Consider the following 25,712-nt stretch of genomic DNA (forward strand, 5'->3'; position numbering starts at 1 on the left):
ACACCTCGGCCTGTCTCCAGCATTCATCCCTGCTGCTGCTGCTGCTGCTGTGAGACACCACAAATGTGTTCACAAACATCAGTTGGTGTGCTGGTGGAGTGTGCTGGGAACCAGTTTCAGGAAAATACGGCCTATTAAGAGAGTATATGCTTAATGATAGAAAGAAAAAGAAATCACTAGAGAGATCTACTGCACAGGACAGATCTTCATGCTGATGCTCTTCAGGGAGTATTTATGACCCTTCCACTTGCGCCACTCCAACAGCAAAGAGAGTTTTACCAGCCCCCCAACGATGAACCCCATTTGGATTTGCAGTGTGACAATTCCCGTACCAGAACACTCCCAGGTATTTTCTGGCATAGTTCTTGTTCCCGTCATCCTGGTCTTTGTCGAAGGTGGAGGACCTTTTTCTGTTGACTCAGGGAGTCTCCTACAGAAATACATACAAGAACCACAGTGTTGGTAAATTTGTATAGACTTTAAACATCAGCCTAACTTCTAAAAACATACATACATACATTGATTCGTCAGATGGACTGAAGGAACAGTTATGGTCCGGACAGCTGAAGTCTGCGAGACTCCGTGTTAGGCCGACCTCTGATGGACTCCATCTGAATCTGACTCACAAGATAGGATGAATAAAATCACACACCAGTAGATAGAGGAGCAGCTTTTTTCCTCAGGCCATAAGACTCCTCAACAAATAACACAACCCAACTATCAGAGCAGCATCTGACAAATGAATGTACATCATGCACCTTCAATCAATCAATCAATCAGTAAACTTAATCACTTCTATTGGTGCTTTGCTTTATTTTAAACTGACTGACTACGCACAACAATACACCTTGTTTACAGTCTGTAATTATATTTGTGTCTAATGAACATACATATATAGATAGTATATACACATGCACCTTATCCCTGCTGTCCATATTTTTACTCTGTATACTCAGTTTTTATTTTTCTAATTTTATTTACTAATTACTATCTACTATTTCTGTAGTGGAGTCTCTAAGCAGGAGTGGACCTGTACAACCGCAGTGACAAAACATTTAGAAAACAAAATCGACCAATGTGGCATTTTCGGGCTGAGACCGATTATTAGAAATCAAGGAGACTGAAAAACTGATATTTGGGGCCGATATTCATTTGCAAAATAAAAATCTTTGTATTAAAATTTCAACAACCTGTGATGAAATAAACCCAAGTACATTTAATCAAGTACTGTTCTTTAGTGATCAGGATGCCTCTTGGGCGCCTCCCCTTGGAGGTTTTCCAAGTCCAACTGGGAGGAGACCCCGGGGCAGACCCAGAACCCGCTGGAGAGAGATTACATATCTCATCTGGCCAGGGAACGCCTCGGGATCCTCCCGGAGGAATTTGAAATTGTTGCTGGGGAGAAGGAGGTCTGGAGCTCCCTACTGAGCATGCTGCCACCGCAACCTGACCCCGGATAAGCGGAGGAAGATGAATGAATGAATGAATGAATGTTCTTTAGTACAGTTTTGAGGTACTACTTTATACTTCCTCTCCACTACATTTATTTGATACATTTACTAACTAGTTACTTAGACTATAGGTTGTTTGCACCTGACGTCACGTCACCGTCCAGAACTGCAGAGGGGGGCAGAAAGTGATTTCTGCATGGAGAAGTATTGTGTTGTTTACGGCTGTGCCAACCGGTCAAATTAGAAAAAAAAAAAAAAAAGCTACTTTCGACTCCCAAAAGTTGTGACACATGAAGGCGAGAAGTTTAAAAAGCTAAAATCATTTTACTACTTAACTTTATATATCTGGCTTATATAAGTTGTTTACTCAGCCACACACAAAATAGTTTTGAGCCTCAAGACTCTTGTACGCCTTCGTTTGGCGAGCTGTGCAGTAGGAGGTCTGCAGTAGAGGCTGACATTTGTTCGGGAATCCCACAGGTCACGGGACTCCCGCGGGATTCCCACGGGATGGGTCTCAACCTTACTATTAATCACTGTAACTGACCTCCAAAAGAGCTAGAAACAGGGACTTAGCAGGTGGTCCTCCATAGAAAAACTATAGGGACCACAGGCCATGTATTATTTATGTTTTGTGCCCTTTAGTGAAGGTTTTTTGTTTGGATTAAGGCAATAAATGCCTCCCTATATTACCACAGATCAACTGTTCCTGCTGCCATATCTTTTGAAATAACACTGCAGAAAGTAATCTAAAAAGAATGGGGAGAGGATCAAATCAAATTCAATGTATTGCCTAAAGACTAGAAGAAAAAAAAAATGGGAGCGGTACAGGAGTGGGTGTCATTCTGAATGGGAGTGGGATGGGAGTGGGAGTCATTTTACCAGAAGTGGGATGGGACGGGAATTTTTTTTTACTCTGGCCCGGGATTGGGACGGGACAATCCACTCCCGTGTCACCCTCTAGTCTGCAGGACTAAGTTATTTGAGATATTGATCAACCCGTGGGAAGAATCCCTGCTCTGTAAAGTGTAGGGATCATATCCAATGTGTCTAGAAATTCTCTGATGACACCTGCTGTGTGCAGATCCATCGAAGGCATTAGTGTATTCACTTTCCTCCATTCCCAACGATTCCCAACCACTGTCTTTCACTTCCTGCCCCCAGTCTGACTTTCACGCATCATTGGGATCATGTGACTGCAAACAAGTTATTAAAGGTGCACTCTGTAGTTTTCAGAAAGACATTTTAAGATCTTCATTGGCTGATTTTTGTTCTGTCTAAACAAACTAAATAAACAAACTCTCTTTGTTTTCATGACTTTTGGAAAAAGTTGGTATTATTACCTCATTAATATTGTAAATATTACCTCTCCCAAACTACACAGTGCCCCTTTAAGGGTGTGGTTCTGCAATCATAAGGAAATAATATTAGAATATAGAATATTAGCTAAATGTACAAATATCCATAAAATCACAAATTACAAGAAAGACAGTTAAATTTTCTTATACAGAACAGTGCAGTGTGAATATTACCTTCTCAAAAACTACGTAGTGCCCCTTTAATAGTGACGTGTAACCAATCAGATGGTGTTGTGGGCGGGACGTTGTGTGAGAGGACGCTGCATCAGAGCCAAAGTAGCACAAGCTGAGCTGGACTGCTAAAATAATGGAACCATGCTCATCCTGCAGCCAGGCCATGGCTCTGAGCTGAGTGAGTAATCAATGACGTCTCTGTTGAACTGATCAATCTCCACATGATCCTACTGGAGCAGCCACATTGACGGACTTGAAAATACAAAGTAATGATGATTTTTTTTTTAACATATTCTAGAGTGAAGTAAATAAATGATTCAATGACAGGCCTGACGTAAACTTACTGACCTCTGACAGAGAACCAAGACCACCGAGACCACTCTTTGTTTCCTTTAAAGTCCTCCATGTCGACCAGCAGCTCAACTTTTCTGCCTCTTGTCAGGCTCTTTATGGCGTCAAGACCTGCGTGCGCACACACACACACACACAGTATACTGTGTATATATATATATATATATATATACAGTCATGGAAAAAATTATTAGACCACCCTTGTTTTCTTCAATTTCTTGTTCATTTTAATGCCTGGTTCAACTAAAGGTACATTTGTTTGGACAAATATAATGATAACAACAAAAATAGCTCGTAAGAGTTTAATTTAAGAGCTGATATCTGGCCATTTTCCATGGTTTTCTTGATAGTAACCAAAATCACTTAAGTTCTTACATCAATAGCTATGGCACTGTACTGCCAAAAACACTGCTTTTAAGCATTCCATGTTTTCTTTTCTGTTTGCTTTAAACACATGATACACACAGGAGTTAGTACTTGATTGCGTAACCATTGTTTTTGATGACTGAAGCCATGCGTCTTGGCATGCTCTCCACCAGCTTCTGACATTGTTCTGCTGTCACAGCAGCCCATTCCTGTTGCACAAATTCAAACAAATTTGCTTTGTTTTTGGGCTTGTGGTTCTCCATTTTGAGTTTGATGATTTTCCATAGGTTTTCAACTGGATTCAGATCTGGTGATTGAGCAGGCCAAGGCATGGTGCGAATGTTGTGGTTCTCCATCCAGGCTTTAACTGACCTTGCTGTGTGGCAAGGGGCATTGTCTTGTTGGAAAATCCAGTCATTCGAGGCAGGAAAGAGTTTTCCAGCTGATGGAAGAAGACTGTTTTCAAGAGTAGCCCTGTACATGACCTGGTTCATTCGCCCTTCACACAATTGCATTTGCCCTGTTCCACTCATACTGAAACAACCCCAGATCATCACTGATCCACCCCCATGTTTTACTGTAGGGGCAAGACAGTCTGGTTTGTAGGCTTCTCCAGGCCTCCTCCTAACCAGTAAGTTAGCTGGAGTGGGCATCAACTCAAAATTGGATTCATCACTGAAGAGAACCTTAGCCCAATCATCAACAGTCCAATCCTTGTGATCCCTAGCAAAGAGTAACCAGGCCTTCCTGTGCCTTTCGTTGATGAAGGGCTTCTTCCGTGCTCTGTGTGACTTCAGACCAGCTTCAACAAGTCGGTTTCGAACTGTCCTTGCCGAACAAGTCACATTTCTCGACAGTGCCCACTCATTTTTAAGGTCCCTGGAGGTCTGACGACGATTCCTGACACAGGAACGGACGAGTGCACGGTCATCTCGTGGGGTAGAGAGACGTTTCCTGCCGCGGCCAGGTAGCAATTTGGTAGTGCCGTGTTCGGCTTGTTTTTTCTTGTTGTAATGAACAGCTGTCTTGGAGATCTTTAGTTTTTTTGCTACCTGTCTCTCACTCATGCCAATTTCCAGCAGTGCCAAGATGGCTGCCTTTGTGGCTTCACATAATTCTTTTGTTTTAGGCATTATGTGAGAGCTGACAACTTCTGAGTTGTGCTATGGCTTGAATGTAAGCAGGAAACCACTCTAAGCCTTTGCATGTGCAGTGCTGCTTATGACATGAAATGGCCTCTTATATACCCTGGGAATACAATTAAGCTTAAGAATGTCAAATAGGACATAAAGTATTATGTGATCAGCTGCATTTTTTGTCGTGTTCATTGTATTATACCTTTAGTGGTACCAGGTATTAAAATGAACAAGAAATTGAAGAAAACAAGGGTGGTCTAATAATTTTTTCCATGACTGTATATATATATATAGATATATATATACACACACACATACATACATATGTACATTTAGCATTTGCACAGATGTAATTCAGTCAAACACAAAGTGACTGATCTAAAGATGTCAGTCTCATCTCTGGATTTCCTCCACAGAGTATAACGTTCGTTCTCATGAACAGAGTTTCATTAGGTCACATGATGGTTAGTTTGGTTTCATCTCTCACCGAGCCAGTGCTCTCCATCAGTGCACCCAAAGCCTGTCCTGTATTGATCCCAGCTCCTGTAGAAGTTCACCGAGCTGTCCATCCTCCTCTGGAACACCTGGAGGGACAAACACACAAGACACCTGACAAACTTTTTACTGGTATTTGATTTATTGTGAAGGTCTAACAGGAAGTGTTTGTTCTGAAAGTCAGTATATGACTCAAAAAAACTCACCATCCAGCCTCCTCCATGTGACTCCATGACACAGTACACAAACACAGTCATTCATTAGTAAAAGTCGCTGTTTAAACTGTATACATGAGTCTGTGTGTATTATTTCATTGATACTGTTTGAGTCTCCTGGGGTTTTATATGTCGACCATCAGGATGTGCAGACACAGTAAAACTAAACTACACTGCTGCTGCTGCTTGTTTCTGTCGAACCATCTGTCAGAAGTGGTGACAGAGTTTCTATCAGAGATGCTTCACACATCAGGAATGGAAATGAGCGTCAAGCCGGACAGTGATGACACAAACAGCTCTGTGTCTCCATTTATTTGACTCCTATCATTGGGTTTGACATCTTCTGTGACCAGTATTGGGCAAGTTACCTTCAAAATGCAATACATTACCTTAATTTTAAAGTAATATATTACGTTACAATATAACTGTCTGCTTAGACTAATATATTACTTATTACACTACTTTTTAGCTACTTTCAACAAAATGCCCAAATAACCCATGTAGAACAATTAAATATGGTAGATGTGTTTAAATAAAGGAATGGTCCTGGACAGAGAGATGCGCAGGCAGACAGAGGATCACAGTCTGATATATTATGAGACAGCAATAAATATCTTTAATTGTAGGCTCAGTCATATGAAACACAACAGACCTATAGATTCTATAATGTAGCCTATAATGACAAGACAAGACAACCGTCTCTTCTTTTTATTTTAGTCCACAGAACAAGGAATGCATGGTGTGATTCAAGAATGTAAATTAAAGTGCGCTTGGAGGATCAGGCTTCTTCATTAAGCTCCAAATACGACTCATTTCAGTCACACAGAGACTGAACACAGAACTTATAGGCACGGCTGTATTAAACACACAGATTGTGTAATACATATTATTAATACATATGTTCATGTTGGTGTGGACGGGTTCTGAAAAATACAACAATAAATGCTTCACTTTGGTTGGTAATGTGGATTGTAACGCGTCACGTGACGCAACTGTAGTAATGTATTACTGAAATATTTATTACGCTAAAACAAATATATTACTGTTACACATTACTTTTGTAACATGTTACTCAACACTGTCGATGACCAATAGGAGCACATAGCTTCTTCTGCTGTAAAGGACTGTGGGCGCTGTCAGGAGAAAAAGCAACCTCTTTTCTCAGCAGCTGCGTGCTGCTGGAATAAATCCAACCCGCAGCTTTATAGATAGAACTACGGTAGACACCAGAACTAAAGATGGAACCGTTCAGTCCAGTGACAGTTTAGAGAAGACTTTACATTGTGACGACATCACAGATTGTTAATTAACTTTTATGGGTTCAAGGAAGTTTCACAAATATAAAAACCTCCATGGATCAAAACTTCATAATTGGACGAGTCATAAGTGATCTCGTTTGCAGTTCTTGATATTCTATCAACAGTTTCACAGACGACTCTTTTATAACGGCGCTCTATGGGGAAAATGTTCTCTGGGCCTCGAGGGGACAAGTGAGCGAGGCCACTGTTGTAAAACAACAAACACGAACATCATCAGTGTCTCCATTGTTGATCTTAATGTGATACCAATGGTGATACTTTAAGATGCAGGACTCAGCATACCTACCCCAACAAAGAGCACTTGCTGCAACCAGAACCAAAGTCAGTGTTTTTGTAGGGGTAATAATAATGACCACATCTGGGCCAAGAGAAGTAAAACTACATTTTACTGTACACATCATAACAAATGATCAGGAATAGCTGGCTGGGTGAATTCTTTCATATGATCTGGAAGAATAGGTCATCAATAATACCCCAACAAGTAGCACTTACAGCATTCAGAACTCAGGTCAGTGCTTATGTTTGGGTAATCTTGGTGACAAACTATTTATCTGGTCATGTGAAAAGTTGTAGTTTTCTAATGAAATGTCTGATTAATTCACAAGCAAGACATCCCCAAAGAGAAGCACTTATGTACACAAAAAAACACCAGTGTCTCCATTTGAGGTGGTCTTAGTGTGATTCCAATGTTGTCCCTGATGTCCTCACATGTAGTTGTTGCATTTGTCAAATGCAACCGCCCCAACAAGTAGCACTTACTGAATTCAGGAGTCACGTCAATGCTAAAGTTGGGTCAATAACAAAGACGTACATGAGCAATCTTCTTTTGTTACAGCTGTGTCTGTATTCCTCTTATTTCTGGCATCTACTTTATGTTGTCCCAGCAGCAGTGGAAGTAGTGCTTCTTGGAGAGAGTTGCCCATCTTAAATAATCAGCAAAGGCATTTTTCAGCATACTCCGCCTACTTTGAAGAGAAGGGGGGGGGGGGGGGGGGGGGGGGGTAACAGATGACACTCATGCATGCATGCATGCCATTAGCATGTGATGAGTGGCCCATTGGACAGCAATGAGTTGCCTTCATGAAAGTCTTTGCCACATAGTGGCCTCAGCTGCAGCTCCATCAATGATAATTTAAAGTGATACTTGAAGATGAAGTGGTCAAAAAAACTACCCCAACAAGTAGCACTTACAGCATTCAGAACCGAGGTCAGTGCTTATGTTTGGGTAATCTTGGTGACAAACTATTTAGCTGGTCACATGAAAAGGATGTAAATTGGTATTCTGTGTAGTAGCCTAGTGAAACGCCTGATGAATTCACAAGCAAGACAACCCCAAAATATGATCTGGAAGAATAATTGGTATTCTGTGTAGTAGCCTAATGTTGTCTGATGAATTCACAAGCAAGACAACCCCAAAGAGAAGCACTTATGTACACAAAAAATCATCAGTGTCTCCATTTGAGGTGATCTTAATGTGATACCAATGGTGATACTTTAAGATGCAGGGCTCAGCATAACTACCGCAACAAAGAGCACTTGCTGCAACCAGAACCAAAGTCAGTGTTTTTGTAGGGGTAATAATAATCACCACATCTGGTCCAAGAGGAGATGAACTACATTCTACTGTACACATCATAACAAAAGATCAGGAATAGCTGGCTGGGTGAATTCTTTCATATGATCTGGAAGAATAAGTCATCAATAATACCCCAACAAGTAGCACTTACATCATTCAGAACTCAGGTCAGTGCTTATGTTTGGGTAATCTTGGTGACAAACTATTTATCTGGTCATGTGAAAAGTTGTAGTTTTCTAATGAAATGTCTGATGAATTCACAAGCAAGACATCCCCAAAGAGAAGCACTTATGTACACAAAAAAACACCAGTGTCTCCATTTGAGGTGGTCTTAGTGTGATTCCAATGTTGTCCCTGATGTCCTCACATGTAGTTGTTGCATTTGTCAAATGCAACCGCCCCAACAAGTAGCACTTACTGAATTCAGGAGTCATATCAATGCTAAAGTTGGGTCAATAACAAAGACGTACATGAGCAATCTTCTTTTGTTACAGCTGTGTCTGTATTCCTCTTGTTTCTGGCATCTACTTTATGCTGTCCCAGCAGCAGTGGAAGTAGTGCTTCTTGGAGAGAGTTGCCCATCTTAAATAATCAGCAAAGCCATTTTCAGCATACTCCGCCTACTTTGAAGAGAAGGGGGGGGTAACAGATGACACTCATGCATGCATGCATGCATGCCATTGGCATGTGATGAGTGGCCCATTGGAGAGCAATGAGTTGCCTTCATGAAAGTCTTTGCCACATAGTGGCCTCAGCTGCAGCTCCATCAATGATAATTTAAAGTGATACTTGAAGATGAAGTGGTCAAAAAAACTACCCCAACAAGTAGCACTTACAGCATTCAGAACCGAGGTCAGTGCTTATGTTTGGGTAATCTTGGTGACAAACTATTTAGCTGGTCACGTGAATCGGATGTAAATTGGTATTCTGTGTAGTAGCCTAATGAAATGTCTGATGAATTCACAAGCAAGACAACCCCAAAGAGAAGCACTTATGTACACAAAAGATCACCAGTGTCTCCATTTGAGGTGGTCTTAGTGTGATTCCAATGTTGTCCCTGATGTCCTCACATGTAGTTGTTGCATTTGTCAAATGCAACCGCCCCAACAAGTAGCACTTACTGAATTCAGGAGTCATATCAATGCTAAAGTTGGGTCAATAACAAAGACGTACATGAGCAATCTTCTTTTGTTACAGCTGTGTCTGTATTCCTCTTGTTTCTGGCATCTACTTTATGCTGTCCCAGCAGCAGTGGAAGTAGTGCTTCTTGGAGAGAGTTGCCCATCTTAAATAATCAGCAAAGCCATTTTCAGCATACTCCGCCTACTTTGAAGAGAAGGGGGGGTAACAGATGACACTCATGCATGCATGCATGCATGCCATTGGCATGTGATGAGTGGCCCATTGGAGAGCAATGAGTTGCCTTCATGAAAGTCTTTGCCACATAGTGGCCTCAGCTGCAGCTCCATCAATGATAATTTAAAGTGATACTTGAAGATGAAGTGGTCAAAAAAACTACCCCAACAAGTAGCACTTACAGCATTCAGAACCGAGGTCAGTGCTTATGTTTGGGTAATCTTGGTGACAAACTATTTAGCTGGTCACATGAATCGGATGTAAATTGGTATTCTGTGTAGTAGCCTAATGAAATGTCTGATGATTTCACAAGCAAGACAACCCCAAAGAGAAGCACTTATGTACACAAAAGATCACCAGTGTCTCCATTTGAGGTGGTCTTAGTGTGATACCAATGGTGATACTTTAAGATGCAGGGCTCAGCATAACTACCCCAACAAAGAGCACTTGCTGCAACCAGAACCAAAGTCAGTGTTTTTGTAGGGGTAATAATAATCACCACATCTGGGCCAAGAGGAGATAAACTACATTCTACTGTACACATCATACCAAATGATCAGGAATAGCTGGCTGGGTGAATTCTTTCATATGATCTGGAAGAATAAGTCATCAAAAATACCCCAACAAGTAGCACTTCCAGCATTCAGAACCGAGGTCAGTGCTTATGTTTGGGTAATCTTGGTGACAAACTATTTAGCTGGTCACATGAAACGGATGTAAATTGGTATTCTGTGTAGTAGCCTAATGAAAGCAAGACAACCCCAAAGAGAAGCACTTATGTACACAAAAAAACACCAGTGTTTCCATTTGAGGTGGTCTTAGTGTGATTCCAATGTTGTCCCTGATGTCCTCACATGTAGTTGTTGCATTTGTCAAATGCAACCGCCCCAACAAGTAGCACTTACTGAATTCAGGAGTCATATCAATGCTAAAGTTGGGTCAATAACAAAGACGTACATGAGCAATCTTCTTTTGTTACAGCTGTGTCTGTATTCCTCTTGTTTCTGGCATCTACTTTATGCTGTCCCAGCAGCAGTGGAAGTAGTGCTTCTTGGAGAGAGTTGCCCATCTTAAATAATCAGCAAAGCCATTTTCAGCATACTCCGCCTACTTTGAAGAGAAGGGGGGGTAACAGATGACACTCATGCATGCATGCATGCATGCCATTGGCATGTGATGAGTGGCCCATTGGAGAGCAATGAGTTGCCTTCATGAAAGTCTTTGCCACATAGTGGCCTCAGCTGCAGCTCCATCAATGAGAATTTAAAGTGATACTTGAAGATGAAGTGGTCAAAAAAACTACCCCAACAAATAGCACTTACAGCATTCAGAACCGAGGTCAGTGCTTATGTTTGGGTAATCTTGGTGACTATTTAGCTGGTCACATGAAATGGATGTAAATTGGTATTCTGTGTAGTAGCCTAATGAAATGTCTGATGAATTCACAAGCAAGACAACCCCAAAGAGAAGCACTTATGTACACAAAAGATCACCAGTGTCTCCATTTGAGGTGGTCTTAGTGTGATTCCAATGTTGTCCCTGATGTCCTCACATGTAGTTGTTGCATTTGTCAAATGCAACCGCCCCAACAAGTAGCACTTACTGAATTCAGGAGTCATGTCAATGCTAAAGTTGGGTCAATAACAAAGACGTACATGAGCAATCTTCTTTTGTTACAGCTGTGTCTGTATTCCTCTTATTTCTGGCATCTACTTTATGTTGTCCCAGCAGCAGTGGAAGTAGTGCGTCTTGGAGAGAGTTGCCCATCTTAAATAATCAGCAAAGCCATTTTCAGCATACTCCGCCTACTTTGAAGAGAAGTGGGGTTAACAGATGACACTCATGCATGCATGCATGCAATTAGCATGTGATGAGTGGCCCATTGGACAGCAATGACTTGCCTTCATGAAAGTCTTTGCCACATAGTGGCCTCAGCTGCAGCTCCATCAATGATAATATAAAGTGATATTTGAAGATGAAGTGGTCAAAAAAACTACCCCAACAAGTAGCACTTACAGTATTCAGAACCGAGGTCAGTGCTTATGTTTGGGTAATCTTGGTGACAAACTATTTAGCTGGTCACATGAAAAGGATGTAAATTGGTATTCTGTGTAGTAGCCTAATGAAATGTCTGATGAATTCACAAGCAAGACAACCCCAAAGAGAAGCACTTATGTACACAAAAGATCACCAGTGTCTCCATTTGAGGTGGTCTTAGTGTGATACCAATGGTGATACTTTAAGATGCAGGGCTCAGCATAACTACCCCAACAAAGAGCACTTGCTGCAACCAGAACCAAAGTCAGTGTTTTTGTAGGGGTAATAATAATCACCACATCTGGGCCAAGAGGAGATAAACTACATTCTACTGTACACATCATACCAAATGATCAGGAATAGCTGGCTGGGTGAATTCTTTCATATGATCTGGAAGAATAAGTCATCAAAAATACCCCAACAAGTAGCACTTACAGCATTCAGAACCGAGGTCAGTGCTTATGTTTGGGTAATCTTGGTGACAAACTATTTAGCTGGTCACAATGAAAGGATGTAAATTGGTATTCTGTGTAGTAGCCTAGTGAAACGCCTGATGAATTCACAAGCAAGACAACCCCAAAGAGAAGCACTTATGTACACAACAATCATCAGTGTATCCATTTGAGGTGATCTTAATGTGATACCAATGGTGATACTTTAAGATGCAGGGCTCAGCATAACTACCCCAACAAAGAGCACTTGCTGCAACCAGAACCAAAGTCAGTGTTTTTGTAGGGGTAATAATAATTACCACATCTGGGCCAAGAGGAGATAAACTACATTCTACTGTACACATCATACCAAATGATCAGGAATAGCTGGCTGGGTGAATTCTTTCATATGATCTGGAAGAATAAGTCATCAAAAATACCCCAACAAGTACCACTTACAGCATTCAGAACCGAGGTCAGTGCTTATGTTTGGGTAATCTTGGTGACAAACTATTTAGCTGGTCACATGAAACGGATGTAAATTGGTATTCTGTGTAGTAGCCTAATGAAATGTCTGATTAATTCACAAGCAAGACAACCCCAAAGAGAAGCACTTATGTACATAAAAGATCACCAGTGTCTCCATTTGAGGTGGTCTTAGTGTGATTCCAATGTTGTCCCTGATGTCCTCACATGTAGTTGTTGCATTTGTCAAATGCAACCGCCCCGGTTGCATTTGTCAAATGCAACCGCCCCAACAAGTAGCACTTACTGAATTCAGGAGTCATGTCAATGCTAAAGTTGGGTCAATAACAAAGACTTACATGATCAATCCTCTTTTGTTACAGCTGTCTCTGTATTCCTCTTATTTCTGGCATCTACTTTATGTTGTCACAGCAGCAGTGGAAGTAGTGCTTCTTGGAGAGAGTTGCCCATCTTAAATAATCAGCAAAGCCATTTTCAGCATACTCCGCCTACTTTGAAGAGAAGGGGAGGTAACAGATGACACTCATGCACGCATGCATGCATGCCATTAGCATGTGATGAGTGGCCCATTGGACAGCAATGAGTTGCCTTCATGAAAGTCTTTGCCACATAGTGGCCTCAGCTGCAGCTCCATCAATGATAATATAAAGTGATACTTGAAGATGAATTGGTCAAAAAAACTACCCCAACAAGTAGCACTTACAGCATTCAGAACCGAGGTCAGTGCTTATGTTTGGGTAATCTTGGTGACAAGCTATTTAGCTGGTCACATGAAAAGGATGTAAATTGGTATTCTGTGTAGTAGCCTAATGTTGTCTGATGAATTCACAAGCAAGACAACCCCAAAGAGAAGCACTTATGTACACAAAAAATCATCAGTGTCTCCATTTGAGGTGATCTTAATGTGATACCAATGGTGATACTTTAAGATGCAGGGCTCAGCATAACTACCGCAACAAAGAGCACTTGCTGCAACCAGAACCAAAGTCAGTGTTTTTGTAGGGGTAATAATAATCACCACATCTGGGCCAAGAGGAGATGAACTACATTCTACTGTACACATCATAACAAAAGATCAGGAATAGCTGGCTGGGTGAATTCTTTCATATGATCTGGAAGAATAAGTCATCAATAATACCCCAACAAGTAGCACTTACATCATTCAGAACTCAGGTCAGTGCTTATGTTTGGGTAATCTTGGTGACAAACTATTTATCTGGTCATGTGAAAAGTTGTAGTTTTCTAATGAAATGTCTGATGAATTCACAAGCAAGACATCCCCAAAGAGAAGCACTTATGTACACAAAAAAACACCAGTGTCTCCATTTGAGGTGGTCTTAGTGTGATTCCAATGTTGTCCCTGATGTCCTCACATGTAGTTGTTGCATTTGTCAAATGCAACCGCCCCAACAAGTAGCACTTACTGAATTCAGGAGTCATATCAATGCTAAAGTTGGGTCAATAACAAAGACGTACATGAGCAATCTTCTTTTGTTACAGCTGTGTCTGTATTCCTCTTGTTTCTGGCATCTACTTTATGCTGTCCCAGCAGCAGTGGAAGTAGTGCTTCTTGGAGAGAGTTGCCCATCTTAAATAATCAGCAAAGCCATTTTCAGCATACTCCGCCTACTTTGAAGAGAAGGGGGGGTAACAGATGACACTCATGCATGCATGCATGCATGCCATTGGCATGTGATGAGTGGCCCATTGGAGAGCAATGAGTTGCCTTCATGAAAGTCTTTGCCACATAGTGGCCTCAGCTGCAGCTCCATCAATGATAATTTAAAGTGATACTTGAAGATGAAGTGGTCAAAAAAACTACCCCAACAAGTAGCACTTACAGCATTCAGAACCGAGGTCAGTGCTTATGTTTGGGTAATCTTGGTGACAAACTATTTAGCTGGTCACGTGAATCGGATGTAAATTGGTATTCTGTGTAGTAGCCTAATGAAATGTCTGATGAATTCACAAGCAAGACAACCCCAAAGAGAAGCACTTATGTACACAAAAGATCACCAGTGTCTCCATTTGAGGTGGTCTTAGTGTGATTCCAATGTTGTCCCTGATGTCCTCACATGTAGTTGTTGCATTTGTCAAATGCAACCGCCCCAACAAGTAGCACTTACTGAATTCAGGAGTCATATCAATGCTAAAGTTGGGTCAATAACAAAGACGTACATGAGCAATCTTCTTTTGTTACAGCTGTGTCTGTATTCCTCTTGTTTCTGGCATCTACTTTATGCTGTCCCAGCAGCAGTGGAAGTAGTGCTTCTTGGAGAGAGTTGCCCATCTTAAATAATCAGCAAAGCCATTTTCAGCATACTCCGCCTACTTTGAAGAGAAGGGGGGGTAACAGATGACACTCATGCATGCATGCATGCATGCCATTGGCATGTGATGAGTGGCCCATTGGAGAGCAATGAGTTGCCTTCATGAAAGTCTTTGCCACATAGTGGCCTCAGCTGCAGCTCCATCAATGATAATTTAAAGTGATACTTGAAGATGAAGTGGTCAAAAAAACTACCCCAACAAGTAGCACTTACAGCATTCAGAACCGAGGTCAGTGCTTATGTTTGGGTAATCTTGGTGACAAACTATTTAGCTGGTCACATGAATCGGATGTAAATTGGTATTCTGTGTAGTAGCCTAATGAAATGTCTGATGAATTCACAAGCAAGACAACCCCAAAGAGAAGCACTTATGTACACAAAAGATCACCAGTGTCTCCATTTGAGGTGGTCTTAGTGTGATACCAATGGTGATACTTTAAGATGCAGGGCTCAGCATAACTACCCCAACAAAGAGCACTTGCTGCAACCAGAACCAAAGTCAGTGTTTTTGTAGGAGTAATAATAATCACCACATCTGGGCCAAGAGGAGATAAACTACATTCTACTGTACACATCATACCAAATGATCAGGAATAGCTGGCTGGGTGAATTCTTTCATATGATCTGGAAGAATAAGTCATCAAAAATACCCCAACAAGTAGCACTTCCAGCATTCAGAACCGAGGTCAGTGCTTATGTTTGGGTAATCTTGGTGACAAACTATTTAGCTGGTCACATGAAACGGATGTAAATTGGTATTCTGTGTAGTAGCCTAATGAAAGCAAGACAACACCAAAGAGAAGCACTTATGTACACAAAAAAACACCAGTGTTTCCATTTGAGGTGGTCTTAGTGTGATTCCAATGTTGTCCCTGATGTCCTCACATGTAGTTGTTGCATTTGTCAAATGCAACCGCCCCAACAAGTAGCACTTACTGAATTCAGGAGTCATATCAATGCTAAAGTTGGGTCAATAACAAAGACGTACATGAGCAATCTTCTTTTGTTACAGCTGTGTCTGTATTCCTCTTGTTTCTGGCATCTACTTTATGCTGTCCCAGCAGCAGTGGAAGTAGTGCTTCTTGGAGAGAGTTGCCCATCTTAAATAATCAGCAACGCCATTTTCAGCATACTCCGCCTACTTTGAAGAGAAGGGGGGGTAACAGATGACACTCATGCATGCATGCATGCATGCCATTGGCATGTGATGAGTGGCCCATTGGAGAGCAATGAGTTGCCTTCATGAAAGTCTTTGCCACATAGTGGCCTCAGCTGCAGCTCCATCAATGATAATTTAAAGTGATACTTGAAGATGAAGTGGTCAAAAAAACTACCCCAACAAGTAGCACTTACAGCATTCAGAACCGAGGTCAGTGCTTATGTTTGGGTAATCTTGGTGACAAACTATTTAGCTGGTCACATGAATCGGATGTAAATTGGTATTCTGTGTAGTAGCCTAATGAAATGTCTGATGAATTCACAAGCAAGACAACCCCAAAGAGAAGCACTTATGTACACAAAAGATCACCAGTGTCTCCATTTGAGGTGGTCTTAGTGTGATATCAATGGTGATACTTTAAGATGCAGGGCTCAGCATAACTACTCCAACAAAGAGCACTTGCTGCAACCAGAACCAAAGTCAGTGTTTTTGTAGGGGTAATAATAATCACCACATCTGGGCCAAGAGGAGATAAACTATATTCTACTGTACACATCATACCAAATGATCAGGAATAGCTGGCTGGGTGAATTCTTTCATATGATCTGGAAGAATAAGTCATCAAAAATACCCCAACAAGTACCACTTACAGCATTCAGAACCGAGGTCAGTGCTTATGTTTGGGTAATCTTGGTGACAAACTATTTAGCTGGTCACATGAAACGGATGTAAATTGGTATTCTGTGTAGTAGCCTAATGAAATGTCTGATTAATTCACAAGCAAGACAACCCCAAAGAGAAGCACTTATGTACATAAAAGATCACCAGTGTCTCCATTTGAGGTGGTCTTAGTGTGATTCCAATGTTGTCCCTGATGTCCTCACATGTAGTTGTTGCATTTGTCAAATGCAACCGCCCCGGTTGCATTTGTCAAATGCAACCGCCCCAACAAGTAGCACTTACTGAATTCAGGAGTCATGTCAATGCTAAAGTTGGGTCAATAACAAAGACTTACATGATCAATCCTCTTTTGTTACAGCTGTCTCTGTTTTCCTCTTATTTCTGGCATCTACTTTATGTTGTCACAGCAGCAGTGGAAGTAGTGCTTCTTGGAGAGAGTTGCCCATCTTAAATAATCAGCAAAGCCATTTTCAGCATACTCCGCCTACTTTGAAGAGAAGGGGAGGTAACAGATGACACTCATGCACGCATGCATGCATGCCATTAGCATGTGATGAGTGGCCCATTGGACAGCAATGAGTTGCCTTCATGAAAGTCTTTGCCACATAGTGGCCTCAGCTGCAGCTCCATCAATGATAATATAAAGTGATACTTGAAGATGAATTGGTCAAAAAAACTACCCCAACAAGTAGCACTTACAGCATTCAGAACCGAGGTCAGTGCTTATGTTTGGGTAATCTTGGTGACAAGCTATTTAGCTGGTCACATGAAAAGGATGTAAATTGGTATTCTGTGTAGTAGCCTAATGTTGTCTGATGAATTCACAAGCAAGACAACCCCAAAGAGAAGCACTTATGTACACAAAAAATCATCAGTGTCTCCATTTGAGGTGATCTTAATGTGATACCAATGGTGATACTTTAAGATGCAGGGCTCAGCATAACTACCGCAACAAAGAGCACTTGCTGCAACCAGAACCAAAGTCAGTGTTTTTGTAGGGGTAATAATAATCACCACATCTGGGCCAAGAGGAGATGAACTACATTCTACTGTACACATCATAACAAAAGATCAGGAATAGCTGGCTGGGTGAATTCTTTCATATGATCTGGAAGAATAAGTCATCAATAATACCCCAACAAGTAGCACTTACATCATTCAGAACTCAGGTCAGTGCTTATGTTTGGGTAATCTTGGTGACAAACTATTTATCTGGTCATGTGAAAAGTTGTAGTTTTCTACTGAAATGTCTGATGAATTCACAAGCAAGACATCCCCAAAGAGAAGCACTTATGTACACAAAAAAACACCAGTGTCTCCATTTGAGGTGGTCTTAGTGTGATTCCAATGTTGTCCCTGATGTCCTCACATGTAGTTGTTGCATTTGTCAAATGCAACCGCCCCAACAAGTAGCACTTACTGAATTCAGGAGTCATATCAATGCTAAAGTTGGGTCAATAACAAAGACGTACATGAGCAATCTTCTTTTGTTACAGCTGTGTCTGTATTCCTCTTGTTTCTGGCATCTACTTTATGCTGTCCCAGCAGCAGTGGAAGTAGTGCTTCTTGGAGAGAGTTGCCCATCTTAAATAATCAGCAAAGCCATTTTCAGCATACTCCGCCTACTTTGAAGAGAAGGGGGGGTAACAGATGACACTCATGCATGCATGCATGCATGCCATTGGCATGTGATGAGTGGCCCATTGGAGAGCAATGAGTTGCCTTCATGAAAGTCTTTGCCACATAGTGGCCTCAGCTGCAGCTCCATCAATGATAATTTAAAGTGATACTTGAAGATGAAGTGGTCAAAAAAACTACCCCAACAAGTAGCACTTACAGCATTCAGAACCGAGGTCAGTGCTTATGTTTGGGTAATCTTGGTGACAAACTATTTAGCTGGTCACGTGAATCGGATGTAAATTGGTATTCTGTGTAGTAGCCTAATGAAATGTCTGATGAATTCACAAGCAAGACAACCCCAAAGAGAAGCACTTATGTACACAAAAGATCACCAGTGTCTCCATTTGAGGTGGTCTTAGTGTGATTCCAATGTTGTCCCTGATGTCCTCACATGTAGTTGTTGCATTTGTCAAATGCAACCGCCCCAACAAGTAGCACTTACTGAATTCAGGAGTCATATCAATGCTAAAGTTGGGTCAATAACAAAGACGTACATGAGCAATCTTCTTTTGTTACAGCTGTGTCTGTATTCCTCTTGTTTCTGGCATCTACTTTATGTTGTCCCAGCAGCAGTGGAAGTAGTGCTTCTTGGAGAGAGTTGCCCATCTTAAATAATCAGCAAAGCCATTTTCAGCATACTCCGCCTACTTTGAAGAGAAGGGGGGGTAACAGATGACACTCATGCATGCATGCATGCATGCCATTGGCATGTGATGAGTGGCCCATTGGACAGCAATGATTTGCCTTCATGAAAGTCTTTGCCACATAGTGGCCTCAGCTGCAGCTCCATCAATGATAATTTAAAGTGATACTTGAAGATGAAGTGGTCAAAAAAACTACCCCAACAAGTAGCACTTACAGCATTCAGAACCGAGGTCAGTGCTTATGTTTGGGTAATCTTGGTGACAAACTATTTAGCTGGTCACATGAATCGGATGTAAATTGGTATTCTGTGTAGTAGCCTAATGAAATGTCTGATGAATTCACAAGCAAGACAACCCCAAAGAGAAGCACTTATGTACACAAAAGATCACCAGTGTCTCCATTTGAGGTGGTCTTAGTGTGATACCAATGGTGATACTTTAAGATGCAGGGCTCAGCATAACTACCCCAACAAAGAGCACTTGCTGCAACCAGAACCAAAGTCAGTGTTTTTGTAGGGGTAATAATAATCACCACATCTGGGCCAAGAGGAGATAAACTACATTCTACTGTACACATCATACCAAATGATCAGGAATAGCTGGCTGGGTGAATTCTTTCATATGATCTGGAAGAATAAGTCATCAAAAATACCCCAACAAGTAGCACTTCCAGCATTCAGAACCGAGGTCAGTGCTTATGTTTGGGTAATCTTGGTGACAAACTATTTAGCTGGTCACATGAAACGGATGTAAATTGGTATTCTGTGTAGTAGCCTAATGAAATGTCTGATGAATTCACAAGCAAGACAACCCCAAAGAGAAGCACTTATGTACACAAAAGATCACCAGTGTCTCCATTTGAGGTGGTCTTAGTGTGATTCCAATGTTGTCCCTGATGTCCTCACATGTAGTTGTTGCATTTGTCAAATGCAACCGCCCCAACAAGTAGCACTTACTGAATTCAGGAGTCATATCAATGCTAAAGTTGGGTCAATAACAAAGACGTACATGAGCAATCTTCTTTTGTTACAGCTGTGTCTGTATTCCTCTTGTTTCTGGCATCTACTTTATGCTGTCCCAGCAGCAGTGGAAGTAGTGCTTCTTGGAGAGAGTTGCCCATCTTAAATAATCAGCAAAGCCATTTTCAGCATACTCCGCCTACTTTGAAGAGAAGGGGGGGTAACAGATGACACTCATGCATGCATGCATGCAATTAGCATGTGATGAGTGGCCCATTGGACAGCAATGAGTTGCCTTCATGAAAGTCTTTGCCACATAGTGGCCTCAGCTGCAGCTCCATCAATGATAATATAAAGTGATATTTGAAGATGAAGTGGTCAAAAAAACTACCCCAACAAGTAGCACTTACAGTATTCAGAACCGAGGTCAGTGCTTATGTTTGGGTAATCTTGCTGACAAACTATTTAGCTGGTCACATGAAAAGGATGTAAATTGGTATTCTGTGTAGTAGCCTAATGAAATGTCTGATGAATTCACAAGCAAGACAACCCCAAAGAGAAGCACTTATGTACACAAAAGATCACCAGTGTCTCCATTTGAGGTGGTCTTAGTGTGATACCAATGGTGATACTTTAAGATGCAGGGCTCAGCATAACTACCCCAACAAAGAGCACTTGCTGCAACCAGAACCAAAGTCAGTGTTTTTGTAGGGGTAATAATAATCACCACATCTGGGCCAAGAGGAGATAAACTACATTCTACTGTACACATCATACCAAATGATCAGGAATAGCTGGCTGGGTGAATTCTTTCATATGATCTGGAAGAATAAGTCATCAAAAATACCCCAACAAGTAGCACTTCCAGCATTCAGAACCGAGGTCAGTGCTTATGTTTGGGTAATCTTGGTGACTATTTAGCTGGTCACATGAAATGGATGTAAATTGGTATTCTGTGTAGTAGCCTAATGAAATGTCTGATGAATTCACAAGCAAGACAACCCCAAAGAGAAGCACTTATGTACACAAAAGATCACCAGTGTCTCCATTTGAGGTGGTCTTAGTGTGATTCCAATGTTGTCCCTGATGTCCTCACATGTAGTTGTTGCATTTGTCAAATGCAACCGCCCCAACAAGTAGCACTTACTGAATTCAGGAGTCATGTCAATGCTAAAGTTGGGTCAATAACAAAGACTTACATGATCAATCCTCTTTTGTTACAGCTGTCTCTGTTTTCCTCTTATTTCTGGCATCTACTTTATGTTGTCACAGCAGCAGTGGAAGTAGTGCTTCTTGGAGAGAGTTGCCCATCTTAAATAATCAGCAAAGCCATTTTCAGCATACTCCGCCTACTTTGAAGAGAAGGGGAGGTAACAGATGACACTCATGCACGCATGCATGCATGCCATTAGCATGTGATGAGTGGCCCATTGGACAGCAATGAGTTGCCTTCATGAAAGTCTTTGCCACATAGTGGCCTCAGCTGCAGCTCCATCAATGATAATATAAAGTGATACTTGAAGATGAATTGGTCAAAAAAACTACCCCAACAAGTAGCACTTACAGCATTCAGAACCGAGGTCAGTGCTTATGTTTGGGTAATCTTGGTGACAAGCTATTTAGCTGGTCACATGAAAAGGATGTAAATTGGTATTCTGTGTAGTAGCCTAATGTTGTCTGATGAATTCACAAGCAAGACAACCCCAAAGAGAAGCACTTATGTACACAAAAAATCATCAGTGTCTCCATTTGAGGTGATCTTAATGTGATACCAATGGTGATACTTTAAGATGCAGGGCTCAGCATAACTACCGCAACAAAGAGCACTTGCTGCAACCAGAACCAAAGTCAGTGTTTTTGTAGGGGTAATAATAATCACCACATCTGGGCCAAGAGGAGATGAACTACATTCTACTGTACACATCATAACAAAAGATCAGGAATAGCTGGCTGGGTGAATTCTTTCATATGATCTGGAAGAATAAGTCATCAATAATACCCCAACAAGTAGCACTTACATCATTCAGAACTCAGGTCAGTGCTTATGTTTGGGTAATCTTGGTGACAAACTATTTATCTGGTCATGTGAAAAGTTGTAGTTTTCTACTGAAATGTCTGATGAATTCACAAGCAAGACATCCCCAAAGAGAAGCACTTATGTACACAAAAAAACACCAGTGTCTCCATTTGAGGTGGTCTTAGTGTGATTCCAATGTTGTCCCTGATGTCCTCACATGTAGTTGTTGCATTTGTCAAATGCAACCGCCCCAACAAGTAGCACTTACTGAATTCAGGAGTCATATCAATGCTAAAGTTGGGTCAATAACAAAGACGTACATGAGCAATCTTCTTTTGTTACAGCTGTGTCTGTATTCCCCTTGTTTCTGGCATCTACTTTATGCTGTCCCAGCAGCAGTGGAAGTAGTGCTTCTTGGAGAGAGTTGCCCATCTTAAATAATCAGCAAAGCCATTTTCAGCATACTCCGCCTACTTTGAAGAGAAGGGGGGGTAACAGATGACACTCATGCATGCATGCATGCATGCCATTGGCATGTGATGAGTGGCCCATTGGAGAGCAATGAGTTGCCTTCATGAAAGTCTTTGCCACATAGTGGCCTCAGCTGCAGCTCCATCAATGATAATTTAAAGTGATACTTGAAGATGAAGTGGTCAAAAAAACTACCCCAACAAGTAGCACTTACAGCATTCAGAACCGAGGTCAGTGCTTATGTTTGGGTAATCTTGGTGACAAACTATTTAGCTGGTCACATGAATCGGATGTAAATTGGTATTCTGTGTAGTAGCCTAATGAAATGTCTGATGAATTCACAAGCAAGACAACCCCAAAGAGAAGCACTTATGTACACAAAAGATCACCAGTGTCTCCATTTGAGGTGGTCTTAGTGTGATACCAATGGTGATACTTTAAGATGCAGGGCTCAGCATAACTACCCCAACAAAGAGCACTTGCTGCAACCAGAACCAAAGTCAGTGTTTTTGTAGGGGTAATAATAATCACCACATCTGGGCCAAGAGGAGATAAACTACATTCTACTGTACACATCATACCAAATGATCAGGAATAGCTGGCTGGGTGAATTCTTTCATATGATCTGGAAGAATAAGTCATCAAAAATACCCCAACAAGTAGCACTTCCAGCATTCAGAACCGAGGTCAGTGCTTATGTTTGGGTAATCTTGGTGACAAACTATTTAGCTGGTCACATGAAACGGATGTAAATTGGTATTCTGTGTAGTAGCCTAATGAAAGCAAGACAACCCCAAAGAGAAGCACTTATGTACACAAAAAAACACCAGTGTTTCCATTTGAGGTGGTCTTAGTGTGATTCCAATGTTGTCCCTGATGTCCTCACATGTAGTTGTTGCATTTGTCAAATGCAACCGCCCCAACAAGTTGCACTTACTGAATTCAGGAGTCATATCAATGCTAAAGTTGGGTCAATAACAAAGACGTACATGAGCAATCTTCTTTTGTTACAGCTGTGTCTGTATTCCTCTTGTTTCTGGCATCTACTTTATGCTGTCCCAGCAGCAGTGGAAGTAGTGCTTCTTGGAGAGAGTTGCCCATCTTAAATAATCAGCAAAGCCATTTTCAGCATACTCCGCCTACTTTGAAGAGAAGGGGGGGTAACAGATGACACTCATGCATGCATGCATGCATGCCATTGGCATGTGATGAGTGGCCCATTGGAGAGCAATGAGTTGCCTTCATGAAAGTCTTTGCCACATAGTGGCCTCAGCTGCAGCTCCATCAATGATAATTTAAAGTGATACTTGAAGATGAAGTGGTCAAAAAAACTACCCCAACAAGTAGCACTTACAGCATTCAGAACCGAGGTCAGTGCTTATGTTTGGGTAATCTTGGTGACAAACTATTTAGCTGGTCACGTGAATCGGATGTAAATTGGTATTCTGTGTAGTAGCCTAATGAAATGTCTGATGAATTCACAAGCAAGACAACCCCAAAGAGAAGCACTTATGTACACAAAAGATCACCAGTGTCTCCATTTGAGGTGGTCTTAGTGTGATTCCAATGTTGTCCCTGATGTCCTCACATGTAGTTGTTGCATTTGTCAAATGCAACCGCCCCAACAAGTAGCACTTACTGAATTCAGGAGTCATATCAATGCTAAAGTTGGGTCAATAACAAAGACGTACATGAGCAATCTTCTTTTGTTACAGCTGTGTCTGTATTCCTCTTGTTTCTGGCATCTACTTTATGCTGTCCCAGCAGCAGTGGAAGTAGTGCTTCTTGGAGAGAGTTGCCCATCTTAAATAATCAGCAAAGCCATTTTCAGCATACTCCGCCTACTTTGAAGAGAAGGGGGGGTAACAGATGACACTCATGCATGCATGCATGCAATTAGCATGTGATGAGTGGCCCATTGGACAGCAATGAGTTGCCTTCATGAAAGTCTTTGCCACATAGTGGCCTCAGCTGCAGCTCCATCAATGATAATATAAAGTGATATTTGAAGATGAAGTGGTCAAAAAAACTACCCCAACAAGTAGCACTTACAGTATTCAGAACCGAGGTCAGTGCTTATGTTTGGGTAATCTTGGTGACAAACTATTTAGCTGGTCACATGAAAAGGATGTAAATTGGTATTCTGTGTAGTAGCCTAATGAAATGTCTGATGAATTCACAAGCAAGACAACCCCAAAGAGAAGCACTTATGTACACAAAAGATCACCAGTGTCTCCATTTGAGGTGGTCTTAGTGTGATACCAATGGTGATACTTTAAGATGCAGGGCTCAGCATAACTACCCCAACAAAGAGCACTTGCTGCAACCAGAACCAAAGTCAGTGTTTTTGTAGGGGTAATAATAATCACCACATCTGGGCCAAGAGGAGATAAACTACATTCTACTGTACACATCATACCAAATGATCAGGAATAGCTGGCTGGGTGAATTCTTTCATATGATCTGGAAGAATAAGTCATCAAAAATACCCCAACAAGTAGCACTTCCAGCATTCAGAACCGAGGTCAGTGCTTATGTTTGGGTAATCTTGGTGACTATTTAGCTGGTCACATGAAATGGATGTAAATTGGTATTCTGTGTAGTAGCCTAATGAAATGTCTGATGAATTCACAAGCAAGACAACCCCAAAGAGAAGCACTTATGTACACAAAAGATCACCAGTGTCTCCATTTGAGGTGGTCTTAGTGTGATTCCAATGTTGTCCCTGATGTCCTCACATGTAGTTGTTGCATTTGTCAAATGCAACCGCCCCAACAAGTAGCACTTACTGAATTCAGGAGTCATGTCAATGCTAAAGTTGGGTCAATAACAAAGACGTACATGAGCAATCTTCTTTTGTTACAGCTGTGTCTGTATTCCTCTTATTTCTGGCATCTACTTTATGTTGTCCCAGCAGCAGTGGAAGTAGTGCGTCTTGGAGAGAGTTGCCCATCTTAAATAATCAGCAAAGCCATTTTCAGCATACTCCGCCTACTTTGAAGAGAAGTGGGGTTAACAGA

The sequence above is a fragment of the Pagrus major genome, chromosome 11 (assembly GCF_040436345.1).
Source record: "Pagrus major chromosome 11, Pma_NU_1.0".
Taxonomy (NCBI): Eukaryota; Metazoa; Chordata; class Actinopteri; order Spariformes; family Sparidae; genus Pagrus; species Pagrus major.